We start from the raw sequence: 9,955 nt of genomic DNA, 5'->3' as shown, positions 1-9,955 counted from the left end.
CTTTTCTTTCTTTGGAAGGTCTTCAGTAACAGCTTCTTGTGTTGGACTAGTAACATGTTGATCCTTTATCTTCTTTCCTCTGTCATCCATTGTAGGTCCATCATACTTATTCCCACTCCTCAAAGTGACAGCTTGACATTGCTCATTGGGATTTACCTCTGTGGAACTAGGAAAATTCCCTTGTTGTCTACAAGAAAGTAGTTTAGCCAACTAACCCATTTGTGTCTCCAAATTCCTAATGGAAGACCTTGTCTCTGTCATGAATTAATTTAATTGGTCTAGCTGAGTTGTTGGTGAGTTCATTTGAGGATGTTGTGGTGGATGAGATGGGTGTGGGTTTGGATCATAATAAAGCCTAGAGTGTAGTCCATAAGTCGGTTGATGGAGTAGGTGTTGAGGTGGGTACTATGGATACTACAGTTGTAACCCTTGGTTATTTTTCCAAGACAAGTTAGGATGATTTTTCCACGCAGGAGTATATGAATTTGAATAAGTGTTGGGTGTAGGTCCTGGAAAGTTACCAATAACCTGTGCATGTTCCAAAGGCATATTGTTCACGTCTATCGAGCAACTAGTAGTGCTTGGGCATTGTTCATAAGAATGCGGTCCCCCACAAATCTCACAACTCATGACATTCTGTACTTGCATTGCTTGTGCGGCGAGGTTATTCGACTGTAATTGCTTGGTTAGAGATGCCACTTAAGCAGTTAATAAAGCAATACGATCGACCTCTAAGACTCTTGCCACCTTCTTATTCTCATGCTCAGTAGGCCAATTGTAGTTATTCATGGCCATCTCTTCTAGTAATTCATAAGCTTCATTAGCGCTTTTTCTCATAAATGCTCCTCCCGATGCTGCATCAATAATTGTCCCCATATCCCCCCCCCCCCCCTCAAACCATTGTAAAATGTATGCACCAGCAGCCACTTCTCTATTCCATGATGTGGGCACTTCCTTTGCAACTCTTTAAAACATTCCCATGCATCATATATGACTCCCCATCTTGCTGATGGAAGTTATTAATCTTTCCTCTATATCGAGCAAACTTCGCAGGAGGAAAATATTTACCAAGGAATTTCTGAGCCAAGTCTTCCCAAGTAACTATAGAGTTGGCTTGTAATGAATTCAACCAACTCTTAGCTCTGTCTTTTAATGAAAATGGGAATAATCTTAATCTGGCAGCATCGTTACTCACCCCGTTCATTTTGAATGTCACACATAGCTCTAAAAAGTTGGTAATAAGGAGATTTGGATCCTCGTTTGGTATTCCCCTGAATTGTACACAATTTTGTACCATCTGAATAATCGATGGTTTTATCTCAAAATTATTCGCCTCAATAGTAGGAGGACGAATATTTGAATGTATCCCTGTAACAGTAGGGAGTACATAATTTTTCAATGGCAGATCAGCCTCAGCTGCATTACCCAGATTTGCATTGTTGTCCACACAGTGTGTTAGTGTTCTCAGCCATGGAAAAATCCAACATTTTCTTTATCTTTTGGTTTTGTCAGCACGTTCTCTCAATTTCAAGATCTATCAGTATGAGTTATTTTTTTCTACTTCCCCGTATATACCAATAATTCCTAAAACACAATACAACCTCGATCCGAGTGAGTGTAAAATATAAAATCCAAATTAGAACAAAATACAATTAATTTTGATATTTGACATTAAGTCCTCAGCAACGCCGCCAAAAACTTGGTTTGTAAAATATGTACACAAGTGTACGTGGTCGTGTCAAGTAATAAATTCTGGAATAATGAATATCATCCCACAGAGATAATTAACCAATTACCAATAATCATTCTTTACTTTCTATTTGGCAAGTAAAATTAAGATGAATAGATCTAACTATAAACACAATTTCAATAACTAAAAACAAAAAAATTAATCAAATGATAAAAATCAATAATAAAAAGACCTAGGGTATTAACTTCATCAACTTTTCATTCTATTAATATTTTTTTAATCAGTTCTAATTTTCTTTCTTCCTATTCTAATAGCAGGTTAACATAAATCGATTCCTATTCTTATTCAAGATATAAGATCTCAACCTATATGCAGGTTTTCTACATCTCTATGATAAACTTAAACATATAGCTGGCATTAAGCATAAAAACCTAATTACTGCACAAGCCATATAGGTACTTTCATCCAATATGTAACATATGTCTATATAACGATAGCACATTCAATTCTCATCTTTCGAATTTTGAATCAAAATCATAAATCAAACAAATATTGATAAGATATTTACTAGCATTAAGCAAACATTATATAGATTAGAATAAAGAAGAAGAATTAATAGAACATCATAATAACATTAAATAGAAATCCAAGTGACTACATTAACCCTTAGATAGGGTTGTTTAGTTCATATCAGACATGACTAAAACAACAAAATAATTATTCAGAAACATAAAATTCAAAGACTTGAAGAAGAAATAAAAATTAGAAAGTGCATAAAAACTTGTCTCAAAATCAAATTTTATCTCTAAATTCGTAATTAAAATATGACCTAACCCTAATTAAACCCTAAAGTCTGAATTTATACTAAAAAAACATGAATCCCTCTTTTTTTCATAGGCGGGCCGCGACTTGGCCTTTCCTAGGTCGCGGCCCGTGTCATTTTTAAGGCACTTCAAAGTCTGGTTCGGTCTTCAGGTGCCACGACCCTTTAAACCCAGGTCGCGGCCTGCGTGTTGATGCACCACCTGGGTTTGCGTCTGACTTCTACTAGTGTTGCGACTCATAAGAGCAAGTCGCGGCTATAATTCCCTTCAACAACCTTCAAAAAGAGAACATGATATGCATTTTTAGGTGTATTAAATATGCATGTGGGCCAATTTCTAATTAAAAGGGGCAATTTTCGTAATTTGGCCCATTGTGGGTATATTTGGCATATATGTTGATATATTTGGGTTACTCGGCACGAGACAATCATAAGGAGCAAGCTAGTGGGAAAGTCACAACAGGACAAATACTTGACTCGGGGTGAGTCAAGGGGTATTTTGGGTATTTAGTACATTGCCAGGATATTGGGTAATGGGAATGATTATTTGATGATATATTGGGAGTTAGTAAGATCAGGAGGGAATTCTGGGGATTTTGACTATTTGGCCCCTCGGTCAGTTTTTGGGTACCCTGAGCATTGGGATTTGCTTAAGGTTACTTAAGCTTGAAGTAACCTGACAAAAAGAAAAGTACGTTCAAAATACTTTTTCTCTCTCTCATGTTCCCTTTTTGACGTTCGTTAGAATTTTTTATGGAAACTCGAGTTTTAAGACTTGGATTCAAGCAAGGTTAGATTCATAATGATTCTAGGAAAGATTAGAAGCTCGATAGTTGGAGAATTTAGCAGAAAAACGACATAATCAAAGGTAATTTAAGCTTTGAATTTCCAAGTTTCTGTTTCCTTAAGTTTTGTTTTGAATTGGATTTTATGTTTTGATGAGTTTTTGAATTGTTTGGAACTTTGGTTTTGGTAGTTTTGGCTGATGAGTTAATTGGGAACTTTGTTTTTGGGATTTGGATAAGTTTGGATAGGTTTATGGAGGGTTTTGATGTGGGAAAATGGAGGAAAAAGGCTGAATTCCAGGTCGAGTCGCGTCCCTGTTCTTCGGCGCCGCGACTCAAGCTTGACGAAGGAGAAGAAGCTGGTTGCTGGGCTATTTAGGTCACGACACCTGCTAGGCATGTCACGGTGCAGGGTGCAGTCAGAGAGGGCTCTAGGCCCTGAATTGAGCGGGCCATGGCTCAAGTGCATGGGGTTGCGACTAAAAATAGAAAAAGTGGCAAAAATGGGATTTTAGTGATGGGAACTCAAACCTAAGGGCTCAGAATCGATCCTACTACCCAGTTTAGTATGATTCGACGTCCCTGAGGCTAGGACTCGGTCCAGAAGCCTTTATTTACTTGTTATTGATGAGATTCTATATTATGGTTGTGACTAGGTTATCGCTAGGGACTTAGAATCGGGATCGTGCTCGAGGGTCATTCATTTGTAACATGTGCTTAGACTAAAGGTAAGAAAACGACACCCGGTATGTGATACATGTGATTATGGATTGGCGTGAATTGTTGAACATGAACATAAATAGGGCATGAACGCCTGAGTATGTGCATGATTATGTTTGTGATTGTTGATTAAGCATGTTGAATGCTTTGTATCTGGATATTTGATATATGATGAATGCATGTTAGCATTATATAATTGAGAAAATCATTGACTTATTAGTCAAGGTCGACAATAGCGTCGAGCACTGGTCGAAAAGCATTGACTTATTAGTCAAGGTCGACAATAGTTCTGAGCGCTGGTCGAAAAGCATTGACCTATTAGTCAAGGGCGGCAATAACGCATTGAGCGTTGGTCATTTTGATTAGGCTGACTAGGAGCACATCATAGGCTTGTCCGATCTATTGGTCATGGAAAACTCAGCGTCAGGTACACTGGGCCAACTCTAAGGCTGGTTATATAGAGGATAGGGTAATGTGCCTCGGGGTGACTTATTAGTCCCATATCCCAAGGCTGGGCCCTAGCGTTGACTTATGAGTTAAGGAAGACCTTAGCATGCTGAGTGTTGGTCGAAAAGCATTGACTTATGAGTCAAGGACGACCTTAGCACGCTGAGTACTAGTCGAAAAGCATTGACTTATGAGTCAAGGATGACCTTAGCATGTTGAGTGCTGGTAAAAAATCATTGACTTATGAGTCAAGGATGACCTTAGCATGCTGAGTGCTGGTCGAAAAGCATTGACTTATGAGTCAAGGACTGCAATAGCGTACTGAGCGCTATTCGATGTGGTTATGCCTAATCAGGAGCATGATATACGCTTGATCAACCTATTGGTCATGGAAAATTATAGCGCCAAGTACGCTAGGCCAGCTCTAAGGCTAGTTATACAAAGGATAGGGCAAAGGGCCCCGGGGGGACTTATTAGTCCCATATCTTAGGGCGCAAAACTTCAGTATGATTTATTAATCATGTATTTTGGGCATTGGGCCCCAATATGATTCATTGATCATTTATCTTGGGATATTGGTCCATATGATGATGTAGTCATTTATATGGATGGTATGCATGCATGAGTAGGGTTATTACTGCTAAACATGCTTGTTATGATTTAGTGATATGTTATTAATTGCTTATGAGCATGTTTAAGTTTTCTTGTTGAGCCTTGGCTCACGGGTGCTTTGTGGTGCAGGTAAAAGAAAATAAAGTTGGACCATCCTTGAGTTGGAGAGCTTAGGTGACAATGTGTACATATGTGGTTGCTCGACCATCATGGCCAAGGGTTTAAAGAGGAACTAGGGTCAAACCCAATTTTGCCGCTTAGGTTGGCAGGTTGTAACTTTTTCATTGTAGTTAACCTTTCAAATGTATTTTGGGATCCCATGTATTAGGTAAACGTTTTAATGAAACGATGGTACCTGTGACCAAAAAATTTAACCCTAAATCGTTAATCACGTTTAGTTATATGGTTATGGACAAATGACTTGTTTAGCAAGTTTACCACTATTTAAAATACACAGTGTAATTGTCTCTGAGTAGTATAGCGTTACAAGATCCAAGTCTCGAAAAGGTATATGAGTGTTTTCATTGCAACAAGCTAACCACATAATGAGGGATTGCAAAATATGGAAAAGGGAACAGAATGAAGGGAAGCAAAATGAGAAAGAGACTAATATAGTTGCCACTAAAGGTGATGTTGCCATTGTTTGTGATGATGGGTGTGTTAGCCTCGCAACCCAAGATTGCAGTTGGTGATTGATTCTGGTGCTTCATTCCATGTTACTACTCGTGGTGATTTCTTCACATCTTACACTACTGATGGTTTTGGCAATGTCAGAATGGGAAACAACGGTGCATCAAAGATTTTGGGTATTAGAGATATTTGCTTGGAAACTAGTGTTGGGAGAAAATTGATTCTCAAGGATGTTATGCACGTTCCAGAAATTCGCCTTAACTTGATATCTACTGGGAAACTTGATGATGAGGGGTTCACAAACTAGTTTGGTGAAAGTAAATGGAAGGTCATCTAAACTCATCCCAACTCATGGTGGAAACATCTCGAGTCTAGGATGCCACCTCCCACTTAATGCGGGCATCATCTCGAAGCATATAGGTGGCGCAGGCCACCCTATCGTTACCTTCCACCCTCATAAAGTCCAGGATTGAGGTGATAACACTCATCCATTGTTCAGCCTTAAGAGGATCTGGTCTTCCCTCAAAGATTGGAGGATGCTACCTCCTATATCTTTCATACAACAGCTCCCACATGTTCCCAATCTCAGGCGGTTGTACTACTAGTGCCACAACAAGTGGCAAGTCACGTGCAACACTCCCTGGCGGAGCCTACTATCTCAGAAGATGAATCTATTCCTCTTGATTCTGAAGTCTAGTTTGCATGTCAGCAAGCAACTGCTGCCAGTTCTCAGGGACTGGTGGAGGATTCTGTCCCTGATCATCATCTCGAGCCTCGACCTCGATGCTAGCTAGTCGAATTGATCACCTTGGAGGTATAACTCTTCAAGTTTATCTGCAATCAACGACTCAGCTGATCAGGCAATGATAACAGGTTTAAAATCATCCCATAGTCTAACATCAATACTCAAGCAACAATACACAATTATAATGCAAATATGCATTTTAACAATCATCCACATACAGTAGCAATGCTAATAAGCACGCCTTATCATATCCACATAGCAGTCAAAGGCTAATCCCTATCAGTATATCTTATGCTTCCTAATAGACATGCATATAAGACATTTATATTTCATTTAAACAATCAAACATGTAATCACATATATGGTTACCAAACCCTAAGTCGAGCTTGACTTTAGTGGCGAGTGTACATGCCCAGCCATAATCCTTGGCTTTTCCTGGGCCCCTCCGGCTCAAAGCGTCTGCCAGTACATTGGCTTTTCCTGGGTGATAAAGGATATCACAATCATAATCCTTCACCAACTCTAGCCAACACCTCTTTCTCATATTTAGGTCCTTCTGGGTGAAGAAGTACTTCAAACTCTTGTAATCGGTGTATATCTCTCATTTCTCTCCATACAAATAATGTCGCCACACTTTAAGTGCGAATACCACCGCTGCTAGCCCCAAATCATGGGTAGGGTATTGCTGCTCATATTCCTTTAGCTTTCACGATGCATAGGTAATAACCTTCCCACTCTACATCAACACACGTCCTAACCCCAGTCTCGATGTGTCACAGTACACTACAAATTTATCCCCAATCGAAGGAAGACTCAGCACTAGAGCAGTAATCAGTCATCACTTCAGTTCATGGAAACCGCCCTCACATCTGTCTGATCATGAGAATCTTAGATTCTTTCGTATCAACTCAGTCAATGGTGTGGCAATCTTCGAAAACCCTTCCATGAACCGTCTATAATATCCCGCTAACCCAAGGAAACTCCTAACCTCTGAGGCATTCCTTGGCCTCGACCAATCCCTAACTACTTCTACCTTGATTGGATCTACCTTAGTCCCGTCTCCACTAATGATATGTCCAAGGAATGTCACCTCTGGTAGCCAGAACTCACACTTCTTAATTTAGCATACAATCGATGCTCCCTTAACCTCTGCAATACCGATCGGAGATGTTGCTCATGCTCTGTCTCTGAACGAGAGTAAATGAGGATGTTGTCGATGAAGACAATCACAAACTAATCTAAGTAATCCTTGAACACCATGTTCATCAAATCCATAAATGTTGCTGGGGCATTGGTCAATCCAAATGACATGACCAAGAACTCATAATTCTCGTACCTCGTGCAAAAGGTCGTCTTCGAAATATCCTCATCCTTGATCCTCATCTGGTGATAACCAGATCAAAGATCAATCTTCGAGAATATTGTCTTACCCTGCAATTGATCAAACAAGTCATCTATTCTCGGTAGTCGGTAGTCGGTACTTGTTATTGATAGTCAACTTGTTCAACTCCCTGTAGTCTATACACATCCTTAGGGTCCCATCCTTCTTCTTCACAAATAATGCCGGAGCACCCCATGGCGAGAAGCTAGGTCTGATAAATCCCAGATCTTGTAACTCCAGTAATTGTATCTTCAACTCTTTTAGCTTTGTTCGAGCCATTTTGTATGGTGCCCTCGACACTGGTTTGGTACCCGGCGCTAACTCAACGACGAACTGGATCTCCCTGTGTGGCGGCAGTCCCAAGTTCTCAGGAAACACATCCAACAACTCACATACCAGTCTAGTCTCCCCTGGTCCTACTGATATGACTCTAGTGCTATTCACCACACTGGCTAGAAAACCTTTACAACCTCCGTGTAATAGTTCCCTAGCCCTTAATGCTGATATCATAGGAATGCGGGGTCCATGCATAGTACCCACAAAAATAAAGGGGCCCTCACCCCCAGGCTCAAAAGTCACCATCTTTTTCCTACAGTCTACAGTTGCCCCATATCAAACTAACCAATCGATCCCCAAGATCATGTTGAAGTCATCCATACCCAACTCAATCAAGTCTACTGATAGTTCTCTACTGTCTACCTTCACTAGCAGTGCTCTAATCCATCTCCTAGAAACTACCAACTCCCCTGTAGGCATTATAGTCCCAAACCCCGCAGTATATTACCCACTAGGCCTACACAATTTATCAATCACTTTGCTAGAAACAAATTAATGTGTAGCACCAGAGTCAATCACTACAGTATATGAAGAGCCAATGCTAGAAAGCTGACTTGTCACCACCGAGGGACTAGCCTCTGCTTGAGTCAAGGCGAACACTCAAGCTGGAGTTAAGATGTCTGCCTTCCCTAATTCTTCTTTCTTCACAGTCGGGCAATCTTTCTTGAGGTGCCCAATCACCTCGCACAAGTAACAGGCTTTCACCCGACATTCACCCAGATGGCGCTTCCTGCATCTAGCACACTCTTGGTAGCTTCTCCATATCTTACTGCCACCCTAGACACCCCACCCCCTCCTATCAGAACCAGCAGTGGTCGAGGTGTCAGGGGTCTTCCTCTTCTGATCACTGGGGCCTCCGCTCCTACCAGACCCTATAAGTGGAGGCATTGCCCTCCGAACATCTCATCTCGCAGCGCTCTCCTTCCATATCTTCTTCTCTGCCTCCTCAGCAGTGAGGGCCTTCTCAACCACCTGGGCATAATTTGTCTCCCTAGGTACTGATATGATTCTCACATCTCGGGCTATCATATCATTAAGCCCTCGAACAAACCTGTCCTGCCTAGTTGCATTTGTAGGCACTAGATCAGATGCAAATCTCGTTAACCTGTCAAATTTCAGGGCATACTCAGTAATCATCATGCTGCCTTGTACCAGACCGATGAAATCATTCACCTTTGCCACTCTGACGATAATACTATAATATTTCTGGTTAAACATATCTCTAAACTCATCCCAACTCATGGTGGAAACATCTCGAGTCTAGGATGCCACCTCCCACCAAATGCGGGCATCATCTCGAAGCATATAGGTGGCACAGGCCACCCTATTGTTACCTTACACCCTCATAAAGTCTAGGATGGAGGTTATCAAACTCATCCACTGTTCGCCCTTAAGTGGATCTGGTCCTCCCTCAAAGATTGGAGGATGATGCCTCCTAAATATTTCATACAACAGCTCCCACATGTTCCCAATCTCAGGAGATTGTATTGATGGTGCCACAACAGGTGGCAAGTCATGTGCAGCACTCCCTGGCAGACCCTGCTGTCTTAGAAGACAAATCTCTTCCTCTTGACTCTGAAGTCTAGCTTGTATGTCAGCAAGAAATTGTTGCCGGTTCTCAGGGACTGGCGGAGGGTTCTGGCCCTGATCATCATCTCTAGCCTCGACCCCGATGCCGACTAGTCTAATTTATCACCTTGGAGGCATAACTCTCCAAGTTTATATGCAATCAACGACTCGGTTGATCAGTCAACGATAACATGTTTAAAATCATCCCATAGTCTAG

The 9,955-nt window shown here is 41.0% G+C and overlaps 1 non-coding gene across 1 annotated transcript; it reads left to right on the top strand.

Annotated features, from left to right (window-relative positions):
* The first annotated feature begins 933 nt into the window (after positions 1-933).
* LOC133820737 (small nucleolar RNA R71) lies at positions 934-1,038 on the top strand. The gene has a single exon (XR_009887138.1). It is a non-coding gene; the product is annotated as a small nucleolar RNA R71 (small nucleolar RNA).
* The last annotated feature ends 8,917 nt before the right edge of the window (positions 1,039-9,955 follow it).

The sequence above is a fragment of the Humulus lupulus genome, chromosome 2 (genome assembly GCF_963169125.1).
Source record: "Humulus lupulus chromosome 2, drHumLupu1.1, whole genome shotgun sequence".
NCBI classification, from domain to species: Eukaryota; Viridiplantae; Streptophyta; class Magnoliopsida; order Rosales; family Cannabaceae; genus Humulus; species Humulus lupulus.
Note: the sequence above shows the minus strand (reverse complement) of the source record. Positions and strands in the feature narration are given on the sequence as shown.